The following is a 7,658-nucleotide window of genomic DNA, read 5'->3' on the forward strand; positions in this document are numbered from 1 at the left end:
TACATTTTATATACACACATCTATATTATCAGGTTATAAACCTAATAATACAATGTTAATATTATTGTTTTATGACATCTTTTATCTTTTTAAGAAGGTAAGAGAATGAAACAAAAATATATAGTGTGAGTGCCATATGGTGCTATATTTTCTTATAGCATTTACAGGTTAATATAAGACTCTCTTAAATTAACTTATGTATTTACTATTCCTGGTAGTTTTCATTTTTTCCTGTGGATTAAAATTACAACCTGGTGTCAATTCCTTTTGGCCCAAAGGACTGTTTATAGTATCTTGTAAAGCAGATCTTCTAGCCACAAATTCTCTCAGCCTATTTATTATTTATCTGGGAATAGCTTTATTTAGCTTTCATTTATGAAGGACAGTTTTGCTTAATATAGAATACTTTAGTAGTTATTTTTTTCTCAGTTTTTTTTGTTTGTTTGTTTTGTTTTTTGTTTTTTTTAGACAGAGCCTCACTCTGTTGCCCAGACTGGAGTGCAGTGGCATGATCTCAGCTCACTGCAACCTCCGCCTCCCGGGTTCAAGTGATTCTCCTGCCTCAGCCTCCTGAGTAGCTGGAATTACAGGTGTGCACCACCATGCCCGGCTAATTTTTGTAGTTTTAGTGGAGACAGGGTTTCCCCATGTTGGTCAGGCTGGTGTGGAACTCCTGACCTTGCGATCTGCCGGCCGTGGCCTCCCATAGTGCTGGGATTATAGGTGTTAGCCACCGTGCCCGGCCTTTTTTCCCAGTATTTTTAATATGTCCTATTGGTCTTCATTATTTTAGATGAAAAATCAGGAATTAAAAGTGCTGTACTTTCCTGTACATAGTGAATCATTTTTCTCTTTCTGCTTTTAAGATTTTCTTTGTCTTTGAACACTTTGACTATGATATGTTTAGGTGTGGATCTTTTTGTATTTATCTTACTTGAAGTTTGTTGTGCCTCTGTGCTATCTTAATTTTTTTTTCTCGAAGTTGCAGTTTTCTATCATTATTTCTTTTTTCTCATCTTTGCAGATTTATTTCTATGCACATATACATATACAAATATTTTTACAAGAATAGGGTCATACCGTGAATACCACCTATAATGGTATCTCGGCTGTCAATATAGGTGTGTGTAATTAAGACTGTGTGGACTTCCACTGCGGATGTACCAAAATTTATTTAATTCCTTGTCACTGGATACTTTTGCTTCACTAATATGTAGACACTGTAAGCAATGCTTCAACATCTCTGCACCTCTATTTTTGGTGTAAGTGTTTCCTTAGGATGAAGTCCCAGAAATTGAATTGCAAGGTATAAAAGATTATTAACGTTTTTTAAGGCTTTAAGATGCCTTTACAGTGTATCTGTTACATCCTGCTTCCACACAAATTATTCTGTAGAGCCAGTACCCAAGCTGCAGCTCTCAGCCCAGGTTAAGACAGCCAGGATGCCCCAGTCAATGCTCTTGCCCAGTCTGCCAGCCTTCAGGTACTTTAGGAGCTGAGGCATAACCTGGAATTCAAACATTCTCTTGGCATCACAAAGGATATTCTCTGGAATATCCTTTTCTTGAGGAATATTTTCACCTGAAATCCAGATGGGGGCAATACCTCTGCCATATCTGAGAATCTGTTCCGGTTCAAAAGCTATCTGAGTTTTGAACTTCTGAAAAATGTTGTCTTCCCTGGATTCATGTTTTGCCGTGGAATCCAGTTCTTCGTCAAGTGCATCACCCATGCTCCTTATAATCTCCGAGTAATCTTCCTTTTCTACAACTTCAGGTGTAATCTCATCTTTTGCTTCTATTACAATTGCAAATTCTGGAAAAAGGAAGTCGTGGTCTGGAATTATATGGTCCAAATGATCTGATTGTGTACAAGCCTGTTTATATCTCAATTTCTGGTCTAGGCTCTGATGCTCCTTGCTGCAGTAATACGCTCTGTGGCATCTGGAGTATGTTTTGGGGCCTAAACAGCCACAAACCCTGCAGAGACCAGCACTAGACTTAAGTTGGAGACACACTGATTGTCCTGTTTCTGGGGAAGGATTCTCAGAAGGTAGCTCATATGAGTAAAAATCATTTTTCCTGGGTAGCTGACTCCTAAAAACTCGCAGGCCGGCACAGCACGGCGGCTCACGGCAGTAGAAGAGGCAGATGCCACGGTGGAAGGCGTCGGCGCGGCAGGCGTACATCTGTAGCAGGAAGGAGAGCAGGCGGCTGCACAGCGCGCAGGCCAGGGCCGGATCCGCAGCCTGACCGCGCCCAGCCACGCCGGCCGGCCGCCCTTCTACCATTATTTCTTCAAAGTTTTTCTTCCTTTTTCTTCTCTCCTCTCATTCTGGGACTCCCACTGTATGTGTGTTTATATACTTGATGTCCCAAAAGTCTTTAAGGCTCTATTCATTTTTCTTCAATTTTTATCTTCAAGTTCACTGATGGATTCTTTTGCCATCTTGAATCCTCTGTTAAAGTCCTCTAGGTGAATTTCTCATTTCAGTTATTATACCTTCAACTCCAGAATTTCTCTTTGGTTCTTTTCAATAATTCCTATCTGTTTATTGAGATTCTCTATTTGTTGATTCAATGTTTCCATACTTTCCTTTAATTTTTTAAATGTGATTTTTTTTTTAGCCCTTTGAACATATTTAAATAGCTGCTTTGATGTCTGTCTGATAAATCAAATACCTAGAATCACTCATAGGGAGTTTCTGTCATTTCCCCTTTTTCTTTACCCTGAGTCATATTTTCTTTCTTTGCATGTCTCATTTTTGTTGGTGGTGTTTTTGAAAACTGAAGATTCTAGTTTTATATTGTAGCAACTCTAGATTCTGTATTTCCACCCTGAAGGTTTGTTCTTTTTAAAATTTGTTCATTGTTTAGTAACCTACCTGAGTTAAATCTATCTCCCTAGTGATATGGAGCTGCTGATATCTCTGCCCAGATTTTTTTTTTTTAATTCTTGTTTTTGTCTTTAAGACTGACTTCTTAAGGCTCATCCCTGTGTCTGTGTAGCCCACTAGTCAGCCAATGATTGGACATAGGTTGTGCTGAAGTGCCTCAAGCAAGTAAGGATTTTGTCTTGTGCTGAAATTTGTGTGTGGGTAAGGGAATAGATTCAAAGTTTAGGCCATTGTTAAGTCTACTCCAGCATTTTAATTTCAGCTAGGCCCTTCTGGGTCTCCTATGCACATGTGTCCAGCCTCAGGGTCAGCCAGAATTGTGTATATTGTTTGTACTGTCTTTGGTCTCTGCTGCTCATATGTGCACCCTCAGCCAGAAATATGCTTGCCTTAACCATGACTGTAATATCAGACAAGTAGAGCCATTGGCCCTCCCTCCTCACTTGATGCCAGGATAATCACTTTCACCAGTGCTGCTGGATATGGGTATCTGTTGCTCCAAATGGAGTAAGTGTAGCTGTCTGTCCTCATGGCCCTGCCATGTCCTGGCAGAATCTCAGCACCAACTAAGCTGGGAAGAAGGTAGAAGTTAGGATCAGCCCCAGGTAAAGACACCACACTTCCACTGTTCTTACCCAAAGTTCAATAGTTTTTCAAACTAAATGCTTCTGGAATTATTTTGTGCCTTTAGTTGATTTCAAGAGGAGTAAAAGAGTTGTTTTATCAATTTTGTTCAGCTTTATGGGTATTTTTTTGGGAAAATATTGCTGGTCTCCTTACTAGACCATAGCCAGAAGTCTGAAATTTCAAGCTATAATTTTATATGCAAGTTAACTATCCCTGGTCATGTGTTCTTATTGTGCCATGTGGCCTCCCTTATGTTGCTTTAGCATCTGACAATTTACAAAGTGTTTTTCACAAGTATTACCTAGTACCCAAGACAACTCCATAACATTTTTGTTCTTGTTTTTTCTAGTTTTAGAGCTGAAGCAATTGAAGTATAAGAGATACTGGAGATAAATATTTACAAAGAGAAAACTTGAGTTTGGAGAAAAGAACATTAACCAAGAATGTAAAACGAATCAACAACCATATCAGAATAGGAACCTGGGTCTTCCATTTCCCAGCTGAGGGTCTTTGTGCATCACCCACTTGCCTTCTTTTGGAAGAGCACTGGGGATAAAAATACTCCTCCTCCCTCCTCCACCCCACCTCCATCATGCACTTACTGGTATGAGGAAAAAGCACAAGTCAAAGGGCAATAGACCATTGGCACTCCCTGCCCCTAGAGGGTGCTGCTCTTTCTATAACATGAACACAGGTTGTCTAGAAAAGTGATTTAAGTGTGAAAGCATTTTTGATTATGGCAATTGCATACATTCTTTCAATCTAATTCTAGCTGGATTAATCTGTCTTTAGTATATGGCTTTAATAATTTACATTATTCTCTTTGGTAATATATTTCTGTTCAAAGTGTCCATTAACATTGCTTTTTCTCAGGGACTTTCCCTCAACTCCTGGGTTTTAGTTGTAGTTTGTAGCAGCCTATTGAAGCATTCATGAGTGAGGATTTAATCAGGCAATTTTTGCAAAATTGAAGATCAGTTTTCAATGAAAGGAGATGACAAAATATTATAGTATTAAAATAAGTAGATATCTGTATATCGTAGTTACAAAGTGAAAAATAAAAATCCTTCCAAACTGCTCTGAAATTCCTCCTGCTTCATAAATATGGGCTTTCTGATTCTTCTGAGGGCAGATTTCTTTGTTTTGCTGCGATTTTGTTTTTGACTGGGAAACTTATTCTTTTTGTTTAAGTACAAATGGCAAGTTCAAAATGGAATGTGTGGTGGACATTCTCTGGTTGCCCCTCTAGACTCTCTGCCCTTCTCTGCCTTACTCTGTGCCCAAAGAGGTGACCTCTAAGGACTGTAACAATTAGCTCCCCTGCCCTTTGGCTTCTGATTGATTTGACCAATGGAGGTACCAGCAGGAAAAGAGCATAGGAGGAGAGAGAGGTTGGTGGATTTGCTCCCCTAGCTCTCTTGCAGCTAGCTGTGGTTTGGCAGTGCCCTGGTGCCTCCCTTAAAGACACAGGTCCTGTTGGGGACCTTCTCCTATAGCTACAGGTCTCATCAGGTCCAGGTAAGGGCTCTTTCCCTCTACCTGTTCTGGCCCAGGGGTGGAAATGGCTTTGCATTGTTGCTAGTCCCTGGTGCTTGATCCACCTCTGTTGCTTTGCCCTAGTCCTGCTCTCAGGTCTGTAAATAAACACTTGATGAACTTGCAAGCCTTTCATCCCATTTGAGTGCTGGGACCTTCTAGACTCAGGCTGATACAGCAAGCTAGCATTTGGAAAAAAAAGAAAAAAAGAAAAAGAAGAGGGCCTGTGAGGGTATCCTGAGACCAGCTTTGGTTTTAGCTCAGGTACTATTTTGCCATACAGCCTTGAGTAAGTTATTTCTTCTCTCCAACTTTAAAATTGCTCATCTGTAAAAAGAGCAGCTGGGTCAGGTGTGGTGGCTCATGCCTATAACCCAGCACTCTGAGAGGCCGAGGTGGGCAGATCACCTGAGCTCAGGAGTTCGAGACCAGCCTGGTCAACATGGTGAAACCCCATCTCTACTAAAACTACAAAAATTAGCTGGGTGTGGAGACACACACCTGTAGTCCCAGCTACTCAGGAGGCTGAGGCAGGAGAATCACTTGAACCAGGGAGGTGGGGGTTGCAGTGAGCTGAGATCATGCCACTGCACTCCAGCCCGGGTGACAGAGTGAGACTCCATCCGAAAAAAAAAAAAAAAAAAGCAGTTGGACAAAACCAGAGGCTTTTGCACAGTTTTTTGCTCATGTGCCACCAAATGCATTCTGAAAAAATACATAATCAATTATTTTTAAAATTTTTCATCATGGTTTTAAATAGTTGTAAAGGGTGTAACATCCTGTGTATTGTAAATATTAATGTTTAAAATTAAACTGCTAACATCACTCCTTTAAATATATCCCATGGAATTTAAATATCACAGTAATTTTATACTCACCATCATCCATTGAAAAATTGATGAACACACTCTCCTTTAACAGTTAGAAATTTTACAATGTTCCTCTTTCTCCTTTAAATCATTATTTCCATTCTACTTCCCCCATAGAATTTTATAGGAATGTCGTATTTTTTCCCGCTGCTAAGTCTCATATGGATCATCATGTCATAGTATCTAAATCAAAAACATGTTTATAGGCAAAAATTTCAGAATTTTTGTATTTCCTGGGATAATAAGGCTTTAAGGGTTAAACATTTTTCTGAATTGAGATATCAATGCTGTAAATTTTGGGATACAACTGATTAAAATTTAGATAATTGTTAAACAGAAAAAGTAAAATTAATGGGAATTCATCTCTCACTGATATGACTGGGGAAGGGTCTGGGGAGTCTTGATTAAAAGAACGTTTACTTTCCAACATTTGCCCTTAGCCCTCTGTTTGGTGCTCTCTCTCCCTCTACCCCCAACTCAGGTTTTTTTCCTCTCCAGGCAATGTCTCGTGGTAAGGTTTGGGATGGATGAGAGATACACCTTTACTGTTTCAAAGGGGAGAAGGGTAGCTGAGAAAGGGAAAGTGAGAAAGGAAATCCAGGTTCACATCTTCTCATGGGAGTTATCAGGTAGGTCAGTTTTTGTTGTTGTTGTTGTTGTTGTTGTTTTGCATGTCTGTGTGTGTATGTGTGTGTGTGTGTGTGTGTGTTTGTGTTTGTGTTTTGAGACACAGTCTTGCTCTATCACCCAGGCTGGAGTGCAATGGCACGATATTGGTTCACTGCATCCTCTGCCTCCTGGGTTCAAGCAATTCTCCTGCCTCAGCTTCCTGAGTAGCTGGGATTACAGGCACGTGACACCATACCCCGCCATTTTTTTTTTTTTTTTTCTTCTTACTTTAAGTTCTGGGATACATGTGCAGAACGTGCAGGTTTGCTACATAAGTATACATATGCCATGGTGGTTTGCTGCACCTATCAACCCATCATCTAGGTTTTAAGCCCCGCATGCATTAGGTATTTGTCCTAATGCTTCCCCTCCCCTAGCCCCCCACCCCCTCACAGGTCCCAATGTGTAATGTTCCCCTCCCTGTGTCCATGTGTTCTCATTGTTCAACTCCCACTTATGAGTGAGAACATGCAGTGTTTGGTTTTCTCTTCTTGTGTTACCTTGCTGAGACTGATGGCTTCCAGCTTCATGTTCCTGCAAAGGACATGAACTCATCATTTTTTATGGCTGCATAGTATTCCATGGCATATATGTGCCACATTTTCTTTATCCAGTCTATCATTGATGGACATTGGGTTGGTTCCAAGTCCTTGCTATTGTAAATAGTGCTGCAGTAAACATACATGTGCATATGTCTTTATAGTAAAATGATTTATAATCCTTTGGGTGTATACCCAGTAATGGGATTGCTGGGTCAGATGGTATTTCTGGTTCTAGATCCTTGAGGAATCACCACACTGTCTTCCACAATGGTTGAACGAATTTACACTCCCACCAACAGTGTAAAAGCATTCTTATTTCTCCACAACCTCTCCAGCATCTGTTGTTTCCTGACTTTTTAATAATTGCCATTCTAGGCCGGATGCGGTGGCTTACACCTGTAATCCCAGCACTTTGGGAGGCCAAGACGGGCGGATCACGAGGTCAGAGATCAAGACCATCCTGGCTAACACAGTGAAACCCTGTCTCTGCTAAAACTACAAAAAATTAGCCGGGCGTGG

General features: G+C 40.5%; 1 pseudogene; it reads right to left on the reverse strand.

The window, feature by feature from the left end:
• Window positions 1-713: 713 nt before the first annotated feature.
• LOC110741368 lies at window positions 714-5,462 on the reverse strand (annotated as a pseudogene).
• Window positions 5,463-7,658: the final 2,196 nt, after the last annotated feature.

Source organism: Papio anubis, chromosome 13 (genome assembly GCF_008728515.1).
Source record: "Papio anubis isolate 15944 chromosome 13, Panubis1.0, whole genome shotgun sequence".
In the NCBI taxonomy this organism is placed as follows: Eukaryota; Metazoa; Chordata; class Mammalia; order Primates; family Cercopithecidae; genus Papio; species Papio anubis.